Source organism: Dipodomys ordii, unplaced genomic scaffold, assembly GCF_000151885.1.
Source record: "Dipodomys ordii isolate 6190 unplaced genomic scaffold, Dord_2.0 Scaffold131, whole genome shotgun sequence".
NCBI classification, from domain to species: Eukaryota; Metazoa; Chordata; class Mammalia; order Rodentia; family Heteromyidae; genus Dipodomys; species Dipodomys ordii.
In genome coordinates, this window is record NW_012267347.1 from 325,827 (window position 1) to 335,750 (window position 9,924).

A 9,924-nucleotide genomic window follows, 5' to 3' on the forward strand; every position below is an offset into this window, starting at 1 on the left:
CAGAGATAATGTGGCAAAATGTACCATGATATGTCCTGGGACCAGCAGCCAAGTGAGTGGGCGAGCCCTGAGGCCATGACAAAGACATTGGCCAATAAACCTTCCTTTTCAAAGCTCCCTTGAGAGAAGCTCTGTCAAACTTTATTTCTTCAGGCTAACCAGAAATTTTATCCTCTTCTGAAAATTATCTTTACTCCTCAATGAATACAGACCCAGAGAAAAGACATTGCTTAAGCATCTTTGAGAAGAAGAGCATTGCCAGGCACTAGTGGCTCATGCCTGTAATCCTAGCTATTCAGGAGGCTGAGATCTGAGGATCGCGGTTCAAAGCCAGCCTGGGAAGAAAAGTCTGTGAGACTTTTAACTCCAATTAACCACCAGAAAACCAAAAGAGGCACTGTGGCTTAAGTGGTAGAGTGCTAGCCTTGAGCTGAAGAGCTCAGGGACAATGCCCAGGCCCTGAGTTCAAGTCCCACAACTGACAAAAAAAAAAGCATTGTCTAGTCTATCTGCAGTTTTCTACAGCTCAGAGGTCCATGTCTGAGCTTGGTACAGAATTGTGGTAAAGGTGTAGAGCCTGTGGTAAAGCTTTACATTCCAAGGCCATTGCTTCTGACCCATTGTCTCTAAGTAACATAACCAAGAATCCCAACTCCACTGGGTGCACAGGCAAGTGGGTTGGCTGCAGGGTCTTTGAGAATCAGGCTGGACACTGAGGTCAGAGATGGTTAGAGACTGTAGGGTCTTTCTTTATATCTAGTTGCTTATTCATAGAAATGTAATGTCTGTAAATAATTAAAAAAACTATTTCTTTTAGTTAGTCTTACAAAGTTACCTCATCTGAGTAAGCATAGGTTTTAGGAGAGAAAACTGTGAAGTCAATCTTACAAGATGAATCATTTATTAATAGGAGATGTTGGCATTTAAAGATCTGTTCTTCTGGACCAAAGCATTTCAAATTTGGATCTTGAGATTAGAGACCTCTTGCATCAGCACCAATCACCCTATAGTCCATAACCTTCTGTGGGAGTTAATTTTGCAAGGAAAACTCTCCTGACAGAACTTGTTCTGATCACATAGGTTAGCAGTGGATTTGTCCTGGAGATGGAGTTGGACATGAGTAAACTGGGATAGTTGGCCTTACCCCAGGCCTTCTGTTGTGGTAGGACCTGGTTTGTTTCTACCTCACTGGGTAACTCATCCAACATGGGGACACAAAGGCTGAATCAGTGCAGCAGCCTGTGTTGAGTAAATGCCTTCCAAGGGAAGTGACCATTCAGAGCAAACGCTCTGGCTTTGTTGGACTGTGCCTCTTGGTTAGTCTCCTTTAACCTGAACATACCTCAGCACACTAGTTGTGCATGCCATGTGCCTTGCTTTCTTCCTCTCAGATTTCTTACCTTTTCATCTTTCATAGCTTCAAAGGATGAAAGGCAATATAGTACACAAAGTCTTGAACACTAAAATTTTTTCCTAGTTAAAACTTGTGAATACAATAGCTAGGATATGGAAACAACCCAGATGCCCCACGACAGATGAATGGATCCAAAAATTGTGGTATCTATACACAATGGAATATTATGCAGCCATTAGAAATGACAAAATAATGGTATTTGCAGGGAAATGGATGGAGCTAGAAGGAATCATGTTGAGCGAGGTAAGCCAAGAGCGAAGAGACAAACGGTACATGGTCTCCCTGATAAGTGGATGCTAAATCCAAAATGTTAGGTGATACGACAAAACTAACAAAGAACTCCTGCTCATCTGGTTGAACCACTACTAAATATCCCCATGCTGCTGATCACATGTATGGTATATAACATGTGAACACTGTTATATATTCCAGACTGTGATAGACAATTTGCTCCAGGAAAGTTAGAATGAACTTGTGACTTAGAAATTATGTAATCACTTAATCACAATCAAAAAAAAAAAAAAGAACTTCGGGGAAGGGAGGGAGGGAGGGGATGGTAGGGGGAAAACAATGGAGGGGCTAACACTGTTCAAGAGGAAGTGTACTCATTACCTCACTCATGTAACTGTAACCCTCTGTATAGTATCTTTACAATAAAAAATTTAAAAAAAACTTGTGAATAGCACAAAAGACAACTATGTTTTCAAAAAAGATACAGCTATAAATACTATGTCATACTCAGTTCACACTAAAATTTTAAACACACTGCTAGGTACTAGTTGTAAGATCCTGGTTAAGCTCATCTCATTTGGCTGTTTCTTCATCTATAATGTATGGATAGTTGTAAGTCTGCTTGAAAGCTTAAATGAGTTAACATTTGTAAAGGCTTAACACAATGTCTGGAAGAAAGTCAAGTCCTCAATATGCATCATTATTATCATTAACTGAACCAAGGGAGGAATTCTTTCCAGTTGTTTAACCAGATCACACAAGTAGATATGGTAGAGTGAACTATGTTATAGATTCCTTGTGGCAAGCAAAATCTTGCAAGTACTGGTAGCATAGCTCCAGTGGCCCTGAGTTCAAACCAGTCCCACCAAAAAATAAACAACACCCCCCCCACACACACATATTGCTAGTAATCTGAATCTCTAACAGAAAGAGGAACAGTTAGATAAGTTAAAGGACTCCACTATTGTATTTATTTATTTATGTCAGTCATGGGGCCTGAACTCTGGGCCTGGGCATTGTCCCTAAGCTCCTCAGCTCAAGGCTAGCACTTTACCACTTGAGCCATAGCACCACTTCCAGCTTTTTTCTGCTTATGTGGTGCTGAGGAATAGAACCCAGGGCCTCATGCATGTAAGGCAAGCACTCTACCACTGAGCCAACTTCCCAGCCCCCAAGGACTCTTATATTTATGACACCATGTATTGAATAGCCAAATGTCACTTGTGGTTAGCCTTTGAGATTAAAAAGTTGGTTTGAGGGCTGGGAAGGTGGCTCAGTGGTAGAGCGTTTGCCTTGTATGCCTGAGGCCCTGGGTTCGATTCCCAGCACCACATAAGCAAAAAGAAAAAAAAGCCAGAAGTGGTGCTGTGGCTCAAGTGGTAGAACACTAGCCTTGAGCTGAAGAGCTGAGGGACAGCGCCCAGGCCCAGAGTTCAGGCCCCACGACTGGACCCCCCCCCAAAAAAAAGATTTTGTGGTGATGTGTAGGTGGGTGGGTGGAGGGAGTTACATTAACTTTATTCACCTCTGGTGCTTCCACTGATTCTTTGGCTTATCACATTGGCCTATCTGCATGTTTATTCTTTATTATACCCTATCCCTCTTTTTCTCACTCCCCAGGATATTGATACATCAGCTTTTGCTGAAGAGTTTGGACAAATGAAGAGGACTTGTATTTTAACATGTTTGTAAAATCCTTCCTGCTACCAGATATTCTCATGATACTCCTCCAGCCCTGGTATTCTATTTTCCAATCACAGTTAACTTTCTCTGCAGAAGAAGTGATTTGAAGTCTCTTTTTTTTCTTTGGCAATACTGGGTTTGAATTCAGATTGTACTTGCCTGGCTTGTTTCTTGGCACTCGACCACTCAAGCCATGACTCTAGTCTAGCTTTTTCTGCTGGTTATTTTGGTAATGGAGTCTTGAAAACTCCATCTGAACTCCCAGGCTAGCTTTGAACTGCAATCCTCAAGATCTCAGCCTCCAGAGTATAGGAGACACTGGCATCAGGATTGAAGTATTAGGGAGAAATCTCAATTTTTCTTTCTTTCTCTCTCTCTCTCTCTCTCTCCCTCTCTCTCTCTCACACACACCTACTAAATCTTGTCTTCTGAAATAAATGCAATTTTGTCTGTTATAATCTGAAAATCCCTCAACAAAGACCATGTGTTTATTAAAGGTTTGGTTACCAATTTATAGTGCTATTGGAAGGTGGTAGAACCTTTAGGAAATTGGGTCTAATATTATCATTAGAGGAAATTTTGCATGGATTATTGAAACTCCAGCCCCTTCCCTCTCTACTGTCTGGCTGCCATGAGGTAAACAGCTTCTATTTGCTGCTATCATCATCTACTATGCTGCCACAAGACCAAAAGAAACAGAAGCAACCAGCCATGGACTAAAGCCTCTGAAATCAGGAGCCAAAACAAATCTTTTTTCCTCAGAACTTGTTTACTTCAGCTATTTGTGTTGATAACACAGTCTCTAAGAAATCTTAATGTTATAAATGTGTCTATGTATGTATGTTGGCTCTGCAGGCTATGAGCTATATTTTTTAGGGAGGAACAAATGCTAGATCTATGCCTCAGAAGATGGAATAATAAAGTAGTTGATAGTTGAAAAGTTGGAGCTAAATTGTCTCAGTCTAAAAACTGGTTCCAGGGCTGGGAAGGTGGCTCAGTGGTAGAGCACTTGCCTTGCATGCTTGAGGCCCTGGGTTCGATTCCTCAGCACCACATAAGCAGAAAAAAAAAGCCAGAAGTGGCGCTGTGGCTCAAGAGGTAGAGTGCTAGCCTTGAGCTGAAGAGCTGAGGGACAGTGCCCAGGCCCAGAGTTCAGGCCCCACGACAGGACCCCCCCAAAAAACCCCAAACTGGTTCTACTACTAATTATATTATTCTAAGCAAATAGGTTATAGAAAAGATTGAATGAAATAAGATAATAGTTAATCACTTGACCAGTCTGAGGCATGCATTGTGTGCTCAATAAATGCTTGCATTGATTACTCCTAGTTGGATCTGTTGCTGTGATTTACAGTGACAAGCTTCAGGCGGGTAGCATTTGCCATTCCAAGCTATGAAGAGGACTCTTGTGCTGGACGTGTCACTGAGTAACCACTTTCTCGATGATGGAAGAATAAAGTACAGGCTTTAAATCTTTTTTTTTTTTTCCCCCTTCCAGCGCTGGAGTCTGGGCACAGTCCCTGAGCTTTTTTGCTCAAGGCTAGCACTCTACCACTTGAGCCACAGCTCCACTTTTTTTTTTTTTGGTAGTTTATTGGAGCTAAGAGTCTCACAGACTTTCCCGCTTGGACTGGCTTTAAACCATGATCTTCATATATCAGCCTCCTGATAGGATTAGGGGTATGAGCCAATGGCACCAGCCTTCGGTAATTTTTTTTCCCTTTATAAAACTGGAGTTTAAATATATGGACACAATAGGGGAATCTTTTACTTAGCCAGTCTTGGGAAGAGTGGAAAACATTTCAACAGTTTTGTCCAAATAGTAGCCCAAACCACAAAACTTCTCTAGGCTTCCTTTCCCATTACTAATCACTTAACCCTGAAGATTCATCCTGTCATTCTACATAGAGAACAAGACAAGGCAAGTTTAGAAATTCTTTATTTGAATTTTAGAGAAAGAACAGGTATTGCATTATAAAGACTTGTCTGAAGGTCTATTGCCATTATTTATGTACTGTAAACCAACATCATTATTAGGAAAGAGAATGGTATATCTTTCCTCATCTTCAACACACTCTTAAATGGATAAGAAAAAAACTTAAGAAAACCCAGACAGGGCATCTGTCTCTCCTGAGGCTCTCATGGCTCCACAAATGGCAGCGCTGCTGGCCTTAGCCCAATCACTCTTGTCAATGTGATGAGGAAGATAAACTAGTATGTCTAACAGTGCTTGATAGCTTTCATCTAAAGTTGTTTGTCCATTATCTCCTCTGTCTTGGTGACTGGCCAGAAATTAGGACTGAGTATGAGTTAAGGTAGTTTAAATCAATATTTATTTGCTGTGAAAGCCAATCTGCTAAACTCTAGATTAGCATCCTGGGGAATAGACCAAGTTGCCTAGTCTATAATGAAAGGTCACCAACTTCATTGGGGGCAGACAGCACAACAGTATGGTGTTTGCTGAGCTTGACAAATAAAAATGGATATATTTTCTCCTTAGTTCCTAATGTAATTAAAACTATTTTAATATGTTAAATCCTGTTAGTGTTTAAAGTTGGAAAAGAATGGCATCTATTATGTGATACTGGATAGTCATGATATAATTCATACTTAAAAATCAAATTTCCTAATTATATATCTTTTTTTCATAAACTCAACTGCACTTGAAAAATAACAGATATTACCATAAGCGGCTAAAAATTCTAGTCCTATCCAAAAGAAATGGTTTTAAGCTTAGTTATTAAAAATGTATTATTAGACATGCTAATTTCTTTATTCAGTTAAGAGAAAACTGCTATTTCCTTTATGTGCATAGTTCCCTTTTGGCCTGACACTATATTTCTGGGTACTCCACCTGTTTTTTCTTAAAACCCAACTATAATTCCTGCAGGGAACAGGAATTTTTCCTTCCAAATGCTGTAAGGGTAGGAATAAAATTGTTTGTATTCCTTTTACTTTCTTTTAGGATTTATTCTCATTTTTATGGTTAAAATTATAATTGCAGTGAAAAATCCCACATTCATGTAAATTTAATTTACATAATCAAAATCGAATCCAATTATGCAAAGTTTAATTTACATAATCAGAATTACATAAAAGTTACTAAATCCTAAATTTATGTAAGTTAAGATGAAAATAACATCTAGTAAGGAATATAAGGTCTACTGGTGGTAATAAGCTTGTATCAATTCTGGCAATAAACAATCATCTCAGAGGTTAATTCCTACCACACAGCCAATAGTATGAAAACATCTCACTGCAGTTGAGTTCCTATGGGTCTGCTGAAGGAAGCTGAGTCAATCTGTCAGTATGCAGTGGAAAGAAAGCTTTCATGGGTAGAAAATTTACATGAAGTCAGACTGAAAGGGGGAATGAGATCAGACTGGCTCTCCAAGTTACGAGGTTACTTTTGTTATTGAAAGTGGAAGATGCTTCTAAACTTTTCAGTGTGTCAAAAAGTTAAATACAACTACATGTTTTTTGTTTGTTTGTTTTGTTTTCCCCAGTCCTGGGGCTTGAACCCTAGGCTTTGCCTCTGCCCCTCAGCCTCTCTGTGCTTAAGGCTGGCGCTCTATTACTTGAGCCAAAGTGCCACTTCTGTTTTTCTGAGTGGTTTATTGGAGATGGGTCTCATGGACTTTGCTGCCCAAGGCTGACTTTGAACTGCAATCCTCAGATCTCAGCATCCTGAGTAGCTAGGATTACAGGAGTGAGACACTGGTACCCAGCTAACTACGTTTTTTTTTCCCTATGGTACTTTCCTATCAAAATTCACAATCTGAGTTTAGTAAAATGGCAAGAAAAATATAGCCCAAAAGTCACAAAAACCTGAGCATTCCCCAGTTATAACTGCAGTAGTGGGGAATACTTGCCCAGTGAAGACACTGAAGCCAAGATTTAACCAGGAAAGGAGGAGGCTGCAATGCTTGATAAGAAATGTACTCATTATCTTGCCCATGTAATTGTAACCCCTCTGTACAGTATGTTCACAAAAAATTAAAATTAAAAAAAAATTAAGTTAAAAAAAAGATTTAACCAGGACAGTGTCTCCTTAAATGTGATAGAAAAAAATCAGTCTAAATCCCAAGTTCTTTCTCTGTTTCTAAGCAATATTTATTGGGAACACTTAAGAGTGAGTGACTCACAAAACATTGCTGCTTTCAAATACCACCATGTCTACTCTCTAACAAGAAAAGGCAAAGAGGTGCCAGCTTTGTCCTGGCACTTTATATAAAAAAGAAATTAGAAGATGCTGTGAGCTTTTATAGTCATGGGGATTTTTTTTTTAATTTTCTGCAAATAGAATCCCCACCCAATAATCTAAGGTGAAACTGCTACAGTACAAACAAGGCAATCTTTCAAGTGCAATCTTTCTAATCAAGCCCTAACTTGAGAGTTAGTTTGTACTAAGTCTGACAAAGCTGTGTCCCTGTGCTATGATGTCCAAACTAACCCTGAGAAGATGCTACTAACATATGACTTAGTAGTTCCCATGAGAAAACATACTCCTACTCCCGTTAAGCCTAAACATTTTTTTTTTTGGGGGGGGGAGGTCAGTCATGGACTTGAACTCTGGGCCTGGATGCTGTTCCTCAGCACTTCAGCGCAAGGCTAGTGCTCTACCACTTGAGCCACAGAACCACTTCCGGTTTTATGAGTGGTTTATTAGAGATAAGAGTCTCATGGCCTTTCCTGCCCAGGCTGACTTTGAACTGCGATCCTCAGATCTCAATCTCCTGAGTAACTTGGATTACAGGCATGAGCCACCAATGCCCAGCTTACACCTAAACATTTTGGACTTACACACAGGCACAAGACTGTCCCCTCTCCCCATGTCTTCACCATTGCTTTCAACATTCAGTGTGGTTGGCTCAAGAACACAAAATAATTTAGCAATAGGTAGATTGGCTTCCTCCATGAATTTATCTAATTTTCTCAAAAGATTGCAAAATCCCACTTCAAAATTCAATAAATTACACACACACACACACACACACACACACACACACACACAAACTTCCTTGCTATACCCCTCCAAAGGCAATCCCACCAATAAAATTAATCCAAAATGCCTAATTTATGAACTCAGCAGAGCAGGTTTCCCTTTCTAAAGGGCATGTGCTAGCAAACAAATGTTGAGATAAAAGCTACTATTGTGCATAGAGATTAATCACAGCTGTTTTAGCAGTTTTAAAAGTAGAATAGTTCCTCACACTATAGTTGCCTTTCACTTGATTCCTGAAACTCTATGCTGAGGAGTATCCTAATCCCTCATCCCAAAAGATGGATTCAAGAACAGATAAAGACAAAGAGTTGAAGAATCCGAGTGCAAAGAGAAGGCGAGGCTCCCAAGCTGCTTTTAAACATCACTGCCCAGCCATGTAGCCCCCATGGTCTGCAAGCTGTCTTAACATCTGCCTGTTCTTTAGTTACCACTCTCTCCTACCCATCACCTACACTGTCACTCTTACGAGAGGCATTGGAGAACAGGATGTAATTGAAGTTTTCAGTCTGAGGACTTGATAGTGAAACTCCAAAGACAAAAATGCCATGTGATGGTTTTTTTCTCATGTAGTGCAACGGCGAGAACAGTGAGTTACAATTGCTCCAGACATACTGAGTGCGTGTACATCTACCATGATATGGCATGGCAGCTAAAGCCCAAGATTAGCAGCTTGGGAATGACTGTGTTGCTCCTGCCTACCAGCCACAGTCATAGCTTCTTGTTGTGTTAAACATATTCCAAGACAGGAAGGAGTGGGACAGGAAGCTGGCCCTGAGAAGGATGCCCGCAACCTAGAGGGCTTCTAGCATTTGCACTCTATTCCTTTGCACCCATTAGAAGAATGGTCCCCAAGGAAAATGGTTATCATCTGAAAATCACCCCAGAGCAAATTAGAATGAAGTGCAGTACTGACTTCAAATGGAAGGCTAGATTCTAGATTCCTAGGTAATAGAACAAGAGCCTACCCCTACAACCCCTTGTCAGTTAAAACTATTTCCTTAGACAGCATCTTACTAGCATGAAAGGTACCACTGTCCAGTTAGAAGCCAGACCAGACCTAACAGGTTCATAGGCAGAAATAAACTGCATGTAAACCTAGAAGTGTTGCTATTTCCCTATTTCCCTCTTCTCTTCCTTCCTTTCTTCCTTCCTTCCTTCCTTCCTTTCTTTCTTCCTTTCTTTCTTTCTTTCTTTCTTTCTTTCTTTCTTTCTTTCTTTCTTTCTTTCTTTCTTTCTCTCTCTCTTGTGAGGCTTGAACTCAGGGCCTGGCCACTGTCTCTTAGCTCTTTTGCTCAAGGCTACTTTTTTGCTCTACTACTTTGAACCACAAAGCCACTTCTAGTTTTCTGTTGGTTCATTGGAAGTAAGAGTCTCACAGACTTTTCTGTCTGGGCTGGCTTTGAACTGAGATCCTCAGATTTCAACCACATGAGTAACTAGGATTACAGGCATGAGCCACCACCTCACCGCCTCCCCAAAGAAGAAGAAGAAAGAAGAAGGAGGAGGAGGAGGAGGAAAGAAAGAAAGAAAGAAAGAAAGAAAGAAAGAAAGAAAGAAAGAAAGAAAGAAAGAAAGAAAGAAAGAAAGAAAG